The sequence below is a fragment of the Oryctolagus cuniculus genome, chromosome 6, assembly GCF_964237555.1.
Source record: "Oryctolagus cuniculus chromosome 6, mOryCun1.1, whole genome shotgun sequence".
In the NCBI taxonomy this organism is placed as follows: domain Eukaryota; kingdom Metazoa; phylum Chordata; class Mammalia; order Lagomorpha; family Leporidae; genus Oryctolagus; species Oryctolagus cuniculus.
Window position 1 is genome coordinate 22531411 of NC_091437.1, and position 9077 is coordinate 22540487.

General features: G+C 50.9%; 1 long non-coding RNA gene across 1 annotated transcript; it reads left to right on the top strand.

The window, feature by feature from the left end:
* The first annotated feature begins 1658 nt into the window (after positions 1–1658).
* Positions 1659–8768, top strand: LOC127490679 (uncharacterized). Its single transcript, XR_007918963.2, has 3 exons — positions 1659–2223; positions 3343–4501; positions 4635–8768. It is a non-coding gene; the product is annotated as an uncharacterized lncRNA (long non-coding RNA).
* The last annotated feature ends 309 nt before the right edge of the window (positions 8769–9077 follow it).

A 9077-nucleotide genomic window follows, 5' to 3' on the forward strand; every position in this document is an offset into this window, starting at 1 on the left:
CTATTTTCCACGATCTTGTCCAAACTGGATACCAGATCCTGCCTGCTTAGCTCGAGAAAGGCATTTTATCTCTGGCGCCTGGGTCACATCAGAGCTTATATTTAAAGTGTGAGTGATGACAAGAGACCGCCGCGAAGTCCCTGGCTCTGGCCCATCCCAAGAGCACCCTCTTTCTCCACCCAAGGCTCTGCAAGTCCACCTTGCAACAGCTGGCGGGAGGCGGAGCTGGCCAGAGGAGGAGGAACACACATCTCTGCCCTCCAGCTGATGCTCCAGTCCCTGGGGTCTCCTTTTCTTGCAGGTTCTTCGGGGACTCCAAGGGGCTTGGAAACTCAGCCCCCACCCTGCCCGGCCCTCCCTGTATGCTGGTTGGCAAAACAAATGCTTATTAGCGTAAGGTTTACACCAAAGTGATACTCTTTTTTTTAAAAAAAGGTTTATTAATTTATTTGAAAGGCAGAGTGGCAAGGGGGAAGGGGGAGAGGGAGAGGGAGAAGGAGGGAGGGAGGGACAGAAAGAGAGAGAAAGAGAGAGAGAGAGAGAGTGAGAGAGAGAGAGAGAATCTTCCATCCAATGGCTACAACAGCCAAAGCCAGGAGCCAGGAAGTCCATCCCAGTCTCCCGTGTAGGCAGCAGAGACTGAAGCTCTTAGGCCATGCCCCGCTGCCTTCCCACGTCCATTAGCAGGCAGCTGGATTGGAGGTGGAGCAGCCAGGACCAGAACCTGCACTCTGACATGGGAGGCCAGCGTTGCAAGCGGTGACCTAACCTGCTGCGCTCTAACAGCTGCCCTCTATTTTTGTTTTTTTAAAGTCAGATACACAGGTTATCCGTAATCTTTGATTGATGATATGCTTTCATCATTGGTTTGTAGATGCCCCTGTCTTGCTAATTTAGGTTGTAAATTAATTAAGCGAATAGTAAGACAAGTACGTGTCAATCAACAACCCTATAGGAAAGCTAGAAGCTTCACAAGAACAGCATCTAATGAAGCCCCCTCCATCTGCCTGTGCTCCCACCCACACAGATCACGAAACCTACGCTCATTCCATCTCCATATAGTGTTATTGTATCTGTAGATAGTCCTAAAGAGGAATCTCTCAAAACGATTCTCAGCTTTACTCACATAAAAAGGATATCGTGTTGTACATAATCTTTCAAGACTAGTTTTTTTCCCATTGACTAGTGTTTTGCTAAAATTCATCCATATATATCACTGCATTTCACTGCAGCTTGCTCATTTTGGCTTGCATGAATGTACCAGGGGTCAGCACCCCCCTCCCACTGAGGGAGCTGCACTGTTTCTAGGTCTTTGCACACTGCCAGTGTGACATTAGCATAAATGTCTCCTATTGAACGTGTGCACCTCTATCTCCAGGGAGCCACTTACACTTCCCAGCCCCAGGCGAGGGATGCCCCGGGATCCGCACCCTCAGTGTGTTTCCGTAGTTTGGGATTCCTGTTGTCAGTTTGCTCTCCTTTTGGACAGATCAGCTTGCCTCTCCTCCAGCAATGCCTGGGAATGCCCATTTTCCCAAACTCTTTCCAACACTGGGGACCCTTTAAAACTTGTTTACTGTTTGAGGGACAAAGATAGCATCCACCACCCAACCCCCCAGCTGTTTAACTCTGCAGCAAGGCACTGTGTCCTCCAAACGATGAGAGAGAAGGGGCTGGGCTCTGAGAATTGTTGCCTGTCTGATAACTTCTGTGGCTTTTCTGGAACTGATTCCCTGGCGGCTCAGCTGCTTTCCCGTGCCCTCAACGAGGCGACACTGTTGGAAGGAGGCAGTGAAGGGGGCCCGGGTGGGACGCAAGCCCAGCTCAGCACAGTGGAAGCCTGTCTCCTGGTCCCGGCCCCGTCAGTGTCAGATCACTCCTTCTCCTGGTGAAACGGGCATTATCCGCCCCCAGCTCCCCACTGCCCCCGCCCCGCAGAAAAGCCAGCATAACGCTACCCTTTGTTATTGGAATCGATGAATGTGAACTGCCTTCCCCACTCTGCAGTAAAAAGAACTTGCTATTTTGGGCTTGGTGACACAGCCAAAACCAAGCAGAGAGCAGCAGGCCGCAGCACGAGCTAATAGCTTTTCTCCGAGAGGGAGGAAGGACCCACAAGCAAACGCAAGGAGCTTCCGAAACGCGACGGCTGGCAGCCTGCAGCCCATTGCCCATCCTTCTGCTGACAGCCACATTTCAAAGCCGAAAACCCGACACTTCAGAGTAAGCACCCCGATTAATCCTGAACTTTCTTAAACCAAATGAACTTGTCAGGCGTTGACTGATGCGTCCCTGCGTACTGTGCACGGGCCGAGGTGATGGCAGGGAAGGTAATTCTGTCTTGGAGGGGATTTCTTGCCACCAAAAATTGTGCTGATTAGAGAAGAACCCAAAAACACTGTCGAAGAATATGACTTCCTCTGCTGGTGCCCTTCAGCGAAATTCCCCATCGAGTCCCCAGAGGCTCCAGGCATTGTTCACATGGGTGCTCCTAAGAGGGGAAACTGATTTAAACACAGGCACGGCTGGCGCATTACCACGGCCCGGCACAACAGGCCAGAGGCCAAGTCAGGCCGCCCTCTTGCTCTGTTGCTAAGCTTTTTATCATGGGAAGTTTCAAATAAGCAGCAAAGTAAGGATAACAACGTTATCAGCTCCCCATTACCCCCATTACCTATCCCTGGCTTCTGCAGGGATCAACATATGCCAATCTTGTTTCTTTCTATGCCCCCCTCCTCCCTCATCCTCATTTTAAAGCAAATCACAGTTATTTTTATATTTAAATGTTCTGTATGTTTCTGTAAGGAATAAGGACTCTTTTTTCAATAACTAGTACATCACATTTTTTAAAAGTTTCACCTATTTGCATATTTGAAAGGCAGAGTGATATGAGGGAGTTGGGAGGAAGAAAGAGAGAGAGAGACACAGAGAGAGAGAGAGAGATCTCCTATTCACTAGTTCACTCCCCAAATGCCCACTACAACCAGGGCTGGGCCAGGCGAAGCCAGAAGCCAGGAATTCCACCTGGATGTCCCACGTGGGTGGCAGGGGCCCAGGCACTGCAGTCTCCCAGGCACATTAGCAGGGAGCAGGATCTGAAGCAGATGTGGGACTCTATCCCAGGCACTCTGTCCAAAGCAGCTGCTTAACCTGCAGTACCACAGTGCCTGAACAACACTACATCATGTCTAAAGAATTACTAGAATTTCCTTAACCTAGCATCCTACTCTGAAGTTAAATTGCCCTGAGTTTCCTAAGGTATTTCTTTTCTTTTCTTTTCTTTTCTTTTCTTTTCTTTTCTTTTCTTTTCTTTTCTTTTCTTTTCTTTTCTTTTTTTAACAGGCAGAGTGGACAGTGAGAGAGAGAGACAGAGAGAAAGGTCTTCCTTTACTGTTGGTTCACCCTCCAATGGCCGCTGCAGCCAGCGCGCTGTGCCGATCCAAAGCCAGGAGCCAGGTGCTTCCTCCTGGTCTCCCATGGGGTGCAGGGCCCAAGGACTTGGGCCATCCTCCACTGCCTTCCTGGGCCACAGCAGAGAACTGGCCTGGAAGAGGGGCAACCGGGACAGAATCCGGTGCCCCTACCGCGACTAGAACCCAGGGTGCTGGCGCCACAGTAGGAGGATTAGCCTAGTGAGCCATGGCGCCAGCTAAAGGTATTTCTATAATGGTTTATTTTAATCAGAAGCAAAACAAAATCATTTGCATTTGTTAATATTTCATGTCTATAAGTGAAAACTTATAAATTTAAAATGTTAATTTATAATTCTTTTTTTTTTTTTTTTTTTTGGCCCCTTCAAAATTGGTTGGTGTTGCTGAACATCAAGAGTCTTTCAGTCACCATGTAATAAACCACAACAATCAATTGGTTGTGCCCTCCAGGTCAAGAATTCAGAAGGGGCAAAGAGCCGACGTCTGGACCCTCCGCTGGGAAGGTTCAGCTTGGTAACGACTTCATTTCTGGGAGCTGGACGCAGCTGCAGGCTTGTTTACTCACGCCGACATCTGGGCCTAAGTGCTCAAAGCCGGGCCTGCCGGCCAGCGCACCTACACAGGGCCGCTCCCGCGGCGTGGCAGGCTCCGGACGCTCCAGCATCTCACACGGCAGCTGTGGCCTATCAGCGCATGCGCTCCACCCAACAAGGTGGCCGTGGCGTCACTATTTATGATGTAATCTCAGGGAGCACAGTCAGTTTCCCTGTGCTCTGTTGAGTACCAGTCACAAGCTTACCCAGACTCCAGCGGAGTGGAAGGAGACTGCGGGGCAGCGTCCAGTAAGAGCATGGGGGATGGAGACACTGTTGCCTCACTTGGAGGTTAGGGCCGTCAGGCGAGCCTGCCCTTGCTACAAGTAGCCAGGACAGCTGTGGCAAACAATGGAGGCCTGGGGAAAACAGCAAATGGGCAGCTTGTTTGCAGCGCCACGTCTTACAGCTGCGCACATGTGCCCTCAACAACCGAGCTGGAGAACTGGGTGACATTCAGCGCCACTTGCCACACCTGTGAGTTATCTGGGCCCGTGTCTCCAGAAGGGAGGAGCACCTCTCCAAACACACGTACATAAGGGACCCTGTGGGAAACTAGTGTCCCTAAACGGACAGTAAAGGTCACTGACTCTAACTTGTACTCACTCAGGGTCTGTGAAACACGCCGCTTTGAGAACGTCAGAACTGTTTAAGCTGCACACAAAAGACGGCCAAGAAATATCTCAGACTATAACGCTGGATTGGCTCAATATTTTTTCTTTTTAATTGTGCAAGCTTTTATCACCGGGTTCTGTTTTACTGCATTGGGCTTGAATGTTCTAGACCGGTCCTTGAAGAAGCTGAGACACTGTGTTCCAACGACTGAAGGACCCTGCCTGACCCATCTGCTTGTCAGCCTTGGCCGGATGCAGAGAGTAGGCACAGGGTTTCTAGGAAGCCAGGCCAAACTCAACTGAGGGTTTGCTTTTCCTCATTCATTCTTCATTAACAAAGTTTTGCATTTCAGTTAAACCCCCTGGAAAGCCATACTTCCATTTATGTTTATGGTTATATCAAGACAAGAAAATAACAGCAAAGTAATTTCTGGAGGTTTTCAAGAGTAGGACAGCAGCGCACATCAGTGGGTTGGAGAAGAGCAGGCATGTCATGGAGCCCGGCTATCACTTTCCATCAAGGAGATCAGCATTATTTTTTTAAAGGATGTATGCATTTTATTTGAAGGGCAGAGTTAGATCTTCCATCCACTGGTTCACTCCCCAAATGGCCACAATGGATGGAATTGGGCCGATCTGAAGCCAGGAGCTTCTTCCAGGTCTCCCACATGGGTTGAGGGGCCCAAACACTTGGGCCATCTTTCACTGCTTTCCCAGGTGCATTAGCAGGAAGCCAGATTGGAAGTGGAGTGGCCAGGAACTGAACCAGTGCCCATATGGGATGCCGGTGCTATAGGTGGTACCTTACCTGCTACTCCACAATGCTGGTCCCCAATGAGATTATTGAAATACTGTTAATCAGGTTGTTAAATCATGCTGGTGTTCATCAGGTGGGTGGAGGAAAACCTCATATGGCAAGGCACAAGGCTCTTCTCATTTTTTAAAAATCTAGGCATGGATTTCATTTTTTAAAAGATGTATTTATTTATTTGTAAGGCAGTTAGAGAAAGAGAGAAGAAGAGACATAGAGAAAGAGATCTCCTGTCCGCTGGTTTACTCTCTAAATGGCCACAACAGATGGAGCTGGGCCAGTCCGAAGCCAGGATCTCCTGCTGCTTTCCAAGGTGCATTAGCAGAGAGCTGGATTAAGTGGAGCAGCCGGGACTCGAACCAGCACCCATATGGGATGTTAGCACTGCAGGGCTGTGACTTAACCTGCTATGCCACAGTGCCGACCCCATTTCTTTTTTTTTTTTTGACAGGCAGAGTGGACAGTGAGAGAGAGAGACAGAAAGAAAGGTCTTCCTTTGCCGTTGGTTCACCCTCCAATGGCCACCGCAGCTGGTGCGCTGCGGCCGGCGCACCGCGCTGATCCGATGGCAGGAGCCAGGTGCTTCTCCTGGTCTCCCATGGGGTGCAGGGTCCAAGCACCTGGGCCATCCTCCACTGCCTTCCCGGGCCACAGCAGAGAGCTGGCCTGGAAGAGGGGCAACCGGGACAGAATCCGGCGCCCCGACTGGGACTAGAACCTGGTGTGCCGGCGCCGCAAGGCAGAGGATTAGCCTAGTGAGCCGCGGCGCCGGCCTGGTCTAGAGTGTTAATCAACCACACTTTTCTACACATTACACTGTACTCACCCTCCCAAGGCCCTTCTTTAGTTTTGCATACACATTTATTGATGGATGGATTCCCTCCTATTCTTGCTGCTCATTCCTGTCCCCCCATAGGCAACCATCCTAACATATTTAATTGTTTCTTAGCTTGTGTATGTTGTTTGGTTTGCACACTTTTTTAAAAATTTTTTTTTTTTTTATTTATTTGAAAGAGTTAAAGAGAGAGGTAGAGCCAGAGAGAGAGTTCTTCCATTCTGCTGGTCTACTCCCCAAATGATCACAATGGCCAGAGCTGAGCTGATCTGAAGCCAGGAGCCAGGAGCTTCTTCCGGGTCTCCCATGCAGATGCAGGGGCCCAAGGACTTGGGCCATCTTCTGATGCTTTCCCAGGCCATAGGAGAGAGCTAGATTGAAAGAGGAGCAGCCAGGACTCGAACCAGTGCCCATATGGGATGCAGGCGCCGCAGGGTGGGGTTTTAACACACTGTGCCACAGTGCCGGCCCTTGTACATGTTTTTATTTACATCACCGGTGTTGTCTTCCTGATTTCACCCCGTACCCTGTGTCTAAGACATCAGCCCATCAGTCTAACTGCTGCAGAGTACTCCACAGTGTGTGTCCACCACATCTGGCCCCTCTGGCTCCCCAGTAACGGGCACCCCAGCTGCTGCCAATAGTACTGCCCTCACAGTCTCCCACGTGACTCACACTGGACCCACGTGGGCATCTGTTTAGCACACCTCTTACCCACGTGGTGCTTTTTCATGTCTCAGAGGACGGCATCTCTCCCTTCTGCAGGTTGCAGCCCTGTGGTAAAGCGCTTGGCAAAGTGGAGCTCAGGCTGACTTGAGTCCCAGCTCCAACTCACTACAGCCTTGTTCAGGGCACAGCCTGCACAGCTGTAGGAGGTGGCCCTCCCAATAAACCTCCCCACATTGTCACTGCCACGAAGCTCCTGTTGTCTGCAAAGTCTCTTCTGGCTGGAGTAGGAGGGGAGGTGTCGCTGCCTACAGAAATCTCATCTCGGGCTACGTGCACATTTAATTTGACTGAGGAGCACCACACTGCTGGAGCACTTTATCCTGGGGCTGACAAAATCTGTGCAAGCACCATGGCTTCACAGCGGGCCCCACGGGAGCTGCAGGGTCAGTTATGGCCAAACACACTTGTGGAGAAGCAGAGCAGCCTGCCTGAGGCCAAGGCAAGGGCACGGTACTATGTTCACTCACTTGTCTTGGAGATGACTAAAAAATAAAACATATTTCCCTTCACATTGATGTCCTTGCATGTGCAGGACACAGAGGAGGCTGGCCTCATCCCCAGGACACTGCTCTCAGGGGCTTCGCCCAAGTGCTGGAGATCTGGCCCTGAGCCACGCTGCCTCTGGCCCTGCTGAGCGTCCTGTGACATCCAGTGACAGACATAAATCAGGGCTGACAGCTCCCACTCCAGGACAGCACTGCGGGCTTGAAGGCAGCCATCCAGCACAGCTTTTCTTTCTTCTCTCTCTCTCTCTTTTTGGACAGGCAGAGTTAGACAGTGAGAGAGAGACAGAGAGAAAGGTCTTCCTTCCATTGGTTCACCCACCAAATGGCCGCTATGGCTGGCACTGCACTGATCTGAAGCCAGGAGCCAGGTGCTTCCTCCCTGTCTTCCATGCCGGTACAGGGACCCAAGCACCTGGGCCATCCTCCACTGCCCTCCTGGGCCACAGCAGAGAGCTGGACTGGAAGAGGGGCAACCGGGACAGAATCCCACGCCCCGATCGGGACTAGAACCCGGTGTGCCGGCACCGCAAGGCAGAGGATTAGCCTAGTGAGCCGCAGCACCACCCCAGCACAGCTTTTCAAAGCTGCTCAGCTTCAAGATCCATCAGAAACTGAGTGACCATTCACATAAGATCTGTTTTTTAAAGCCTGGTTACAACAACCAGGCGTGCAGCGTGGTGAAACCCCTCAGGTCAAGCTGCTCCTTTCCTTTCATGCTCAGGTTTCCTTCTCTGTCATGCGAGGGTACGTCACAGGCAGAACTTTGACAAGCAGGCAAAGACTCAGTGATGATGAAAAATGATCCCAGAAATCAAATTACTGGTGTGTTTCCGGACTGTGCTTGCAAACTTAGAATTACAGGTCGGAACTCACGGTCAGCCTGGGGGCAGGCCACTGTGCAAGGATGTGAGCCACAGTCACCGCCATGACCACGACCTAAGTCAGCAAGGAGGTGGACTGGAATACAACGCAAAGGAACAGGGGAAGAAAAGCCCAAAAAGGGGTCCAGAAAATAGTTGTTTCTGAGTGGCCCGTGCCATAAAAATCATAGCATGTGCTTGGCATTCTGAACAAAGTGCTTAAGTTAAAACCTGGAGATGACCACCACAGGGTAAGAAAAACCAAGAGATTCACCAATGACCTGGCTGGTTTAGCCAAAAACACAGACACTCACCATGCAGTGGAACCAGACTTATCTTTCTGGAATGGCTCCCACCTGGCTCCTCCCTTTCCATCCCTTGCCCAACAAATGCATGCCCCTGTCAGGGTCCTGGAGCCTGCCCGCTCCCGCAGTGTCTCTGGGTTAGATCCTGGCTCTGACTCCTGGGGCTCACTAACTCACATCACTGGCTTCTTGGTATTTCCACACTGGCTTCCTCTGTGTTGAGAATCCACGCCCGGCATCTCTCCCCGCTGTCAGACCAGGGCCCCGCTCTTTGATCCTTAGCAATGACGTCGACGAGAACAGGCTCATGGCAAGGTCTTGGGTAGGGCTGGAGTTCTCAGGCCCTTTCTAACCTCTCTTCTACCTGAGCCCACTCCTAAGCTAGGCCATGTT